Source organism: Macadamia integrifolia, unplaced genomic scaffold (genome assembly GCF_013358625.1).
Source record: "Macadamia integrifolia cultivar HAES 741 unplaced genomic scaffold, SCU_Mint_v3 scaffold805, whole genome shotgun sequence".
NCBI lineage: Eukaryota > Viridiplantae > Streptophyta > Magnoliopsida > Proteales > Proteaceae > Macadamia > Macadamia integrifolia.
In genome coordinates this window covers 143,220-147,068 of record NW_024870540.1, presented here as the reverse complement: position 1 = coordinate 147,068, position 3,849 = coordinate 143,220, and the positions used below count along the sequence as shown (strand labels likewise).

At 36.8% G+C, this 3,849-nt stretch overlaps 1 long non-coding RNA gene across 1 annotated transcript; it reads right to left on the bottom strand.

The window, feature by feature from the left end:
• Nucleotides 1-882: 882 nt before the first annotated feature.
• Nucleotides 883-3,257, bottom strand: LOC122070003. The gene is made up of 2 exons (XR_006137626.1): nt 3,119-3,257; nt 883-1,297 (listed from the first exon to the last, which is right to left on the bottom strand). It is a non-coding gene; the product is annotated as an uncharacterized LOC122070003 (long non-coding RNA).
• Between the last annotated feature and the right edge of the window lie 592 nt (nt 3,258-3,849).

Sequence of the window (3,849 nt, the reverse complement as noted above, 5' to 3'; positions counted from 1 at the left end):
CATTTAAGATATAAAATTTTAATTTAAAAATTATAATATGAAAATTTTAAGTGGAGCCAGATAAACAGACCCTGTTTGGGCAGCCATATAAAAGGGGAACTTAAGAATTAGGGTGCTTTCACCCTTAGAAAATTCGTTTGATGTAACAGTTTAGAGAAGAAGATAGAAAAGAAAAGAAGAAGGAAGGAGAAGGAAATGAAGGAAGAAGAGGAGGTAGAGAGAGAACTTCTTCACCTGAGGTTGCTACTAGACCAACACTGCCCCCAGGTGAGTGGACTCCCTACTGCAACAAGGATTAGTTTGGGTATTTTTTACATTAATTGGATAGCTAGCATTAGAATTCTACCCAATTGCTTACTACTAGGGAACCCTTGTGAGTAGAATAGCTGCCCAGTAGAAGAAGCCCCAAATTTTGTGGGCTGCTGAGGACCCAATTGGTAGAAGCCCTGTCCCTACCAAACCCGAAACCCTAGGGTTTCCACCAATTCAGTAGCAATATATGAAATTGGGACTGAATAGTGGATAAATGAAGTGCAATCTTGCTAAGCCCTAGAATAGGGAACGGTTTCAATTCTTATTTTATGAATTCAATCAATACTTCTCTAGAAACCTTATTATGAGCCTAATAAGAGATTAAATGTTAGTCTTGTACTTGTAGGCAACTGTACCTAATGTTAATTGAGAGATTGGGTGTCATACCTTCATATGGCACAGGCATGCCAGCATTGGATACCTTACCATGCCCAGTCAGCCTGTTTACCCCAGAATCCTACTCTAGGAGAGTCCACAACATCACATCCCTCATGTTCACAAAATCGGAATCATAATAATTTCGCAACGGATAATTAAAATCAAATAAAGCTAATATTCACCCAGTGCATCTATGTGATACCTGATATTAGATTCACAATTATCCACAATGTTATATACAGTAATCCATTATATTACAATAATCCAAATATCCAAGTATACACACAAAAGAATCTCCCACCTGTCATATCATTAACATCTCTCTCTCACCTATTAATTACACAAAATGTATCTCCCACCAAACATAACAAGTCTCCCACCTGTAATCTGATCCACCAAAATTGATTTCTATAACCATCCATATGTACACACAAAAGAATGATTGTAAACATCAAATCTCATAAACATTGTCCACCATAGACACACTCGTCGCACTCGCAATCTAGTCCATGACTGAGATCATCAAAATCCTGTATACAAGCCAACTGATCCATAGCCATAGCATCATGCTCAGAACTAGAATTTTGTAGGTGACTGCTCTCCTCATCTATGGATCAAAAGAAAGGGGATGAGCACTGGTAATGCTCGATGAGGGGTGGGGGGGAACAAAGACATGCATCTATATGTAATGAATGCTCCACACATAGAGAATGATGCTCATGAATCCATTTAATTAACTATTCTCATTCCCTAGTCCATTACTAAGTCTCATCACCTATGGGTATAGTGCTATGCAATAAAGGTGACATACCCTACCCTGTACATTGGGCCCTCAGGTATACAAGCTCATTGCAGGCAGGAAGCAGCCAGTCACGGTCAGAGCCTCGGTCCCCCTGCTAACCCCTAGAGGGTAATCCTCTATAAAAATCATCACCAGGCATACAGTACGTCGTATCTTGTCCAAATTCACAACTGATATCACACACATCACATCACCAATTGCACTGCTGATCAGGCAGCCACATATGTCGGGATTAGTCTGTACCTAACCCCCTACGAAGAAGGGGTGTAGCACTTATGGTTGAGATACCTAACCAGCATATTAGATGATGCACAATCAATTCATTCATATCACATATGCATAGATGGGCACCTGCTCGTGACCCATCTCACTTACCTTACCTTCCATGTTTCCATCACCATCATTTCATCATACCACATATGTAGAAGTAAATGCAAATATAGAAAATAAAAGCATATGCACAACACAACCAATGATGCATGTACAACAATTATAAACACACCAAAAGAAGTAAGATAGAGGGGCACCCCCTCAAAATGAAAATTAGAACCAACTATCTCTCCTCCTGGTGTAGAACAAGCTCTCTCACAGCTATTTGAAATTCCTAGAAATCAGAAATTACATACCAGTATTAAAAATCAAGTTAATTTTATTCACCCTCAATAGTAGTATCTAAATTCCCCCTAATATGCCCTATTGGTTCATTTTCATCCACATGCATTACTGTCAAAAACTCAGGTCAATATAGCCTCTGGAATCCCAGCTGGCTAGAGAGATTTGGTCCAACCGGCTGACCTGTGGTCTCCCGCAGGTTGATCAAATTTCTGCAAAAATCAATTCTGCCACCTTCTCTAATGATTCTCACCTCTGTTTTAGCCATCAGTCCCTTTTTTCTATGCCGTAAGCTCGCATCAGTGAAGTTATCACCTCAATTTTACTATTTTCTTAGTCCACCATTAACTTATTTTCAACTTACTAATTACAATTACCCATTTCAGCAGAGGATTTCAGAATCAGACCTCAAATTCACATGATTACATCCACATAGGTGACATAAAATCAAACTATTAAAATTTAACCTCCAATCTAAGGTTGCATGCTTAGATTTCAACATAAATCTCACTCTACATGTGAAGGATCAAACCTAAATCACTTGCATGCGCCATTAGGATCATTAACAGTAAAATCTATATCTTAAAACCTTTAAACAGTAAGCCTAAAACGGGATTTCAGTATTCCTTAGATTTGATGATCACACCTCAATTAGAGAATGGATGCATAAATCTTCCATCAATTTCTCTTTGCATGTGTTCTTAGTCCTTAGAACAGTAAAATGAAACAGAATTTCATTTCTTTCTCATGAAATTACTGTTTTAAGAGCTTAGTAAGGATTCTCATATCATATTCTCCAATCGGCCATGGTCTTGACTCCAATTATGAATGTCTTTCATATACTCTTTATGCATTTCATCATTCCTCAAGAATCCAAGAAATTAAACTCCAAATAGCAAAGATCTTGCTGAAATTTTTGAATTCTCTTCCTATGCACAGAATCGGTTTATATCCTTTTTATTTTTCTGAAATTACTTATTATTACATGTTAACATGAGTAAGAGATGAACTTACCTTGCAGCTGAACCCTCTATCAAAGACCTAAGGACTGAAATCTCTAGCCGAACCTCCTTCTCTTCCCTTCTCTTCTTTCTTCTTCTTGCTGTCCAGAACTTGTAAAGATGAGAAATGAGTCTCATATGGTCAGTGGAGGCAATTTATAGCCCCAGTAACATCCTTTAGTGGCCCATTAACATAACCCCTTAGTGATCCACTAACTAGTATATTATATAATATATTATAAGCCCTTAATACTTATATTATGTAATTTCAAATTTCAGATTTATACAATAGATACTCATATTAAATTACAACTTCTAATTTCATAATTTCCTTATTTAACTTATTTTTATATTCCCACTACCTTATAATATATATAATATTATATATTCAGATATATATATATATATATATGTATGGTACCGTTTGACTTACATTCTATATTATTAATCATTGTAGGTACCCATCTTTACTTTATAATTTGTAATTCTATTATTTTATTGTTCATCTTTCTTAGTCACATCAGACCTATAGAAATAGGTCCACATGTCAAGACTCCAAGAATGGGACCCATTCGATCAAACCTGACCATTCTGTTCAGTCAACAGGCCGGCCTATCATTTCTAGAACTCTCCAGCCTATTGAGCCAGATTTGCTCTCTTAGAGTCTATTTAGTCCCTTTTTATTACTGTCCCTTATGAAAGGTTAATAAATACCTATTGGCTCACTTTTCTTACTGTTTCTTC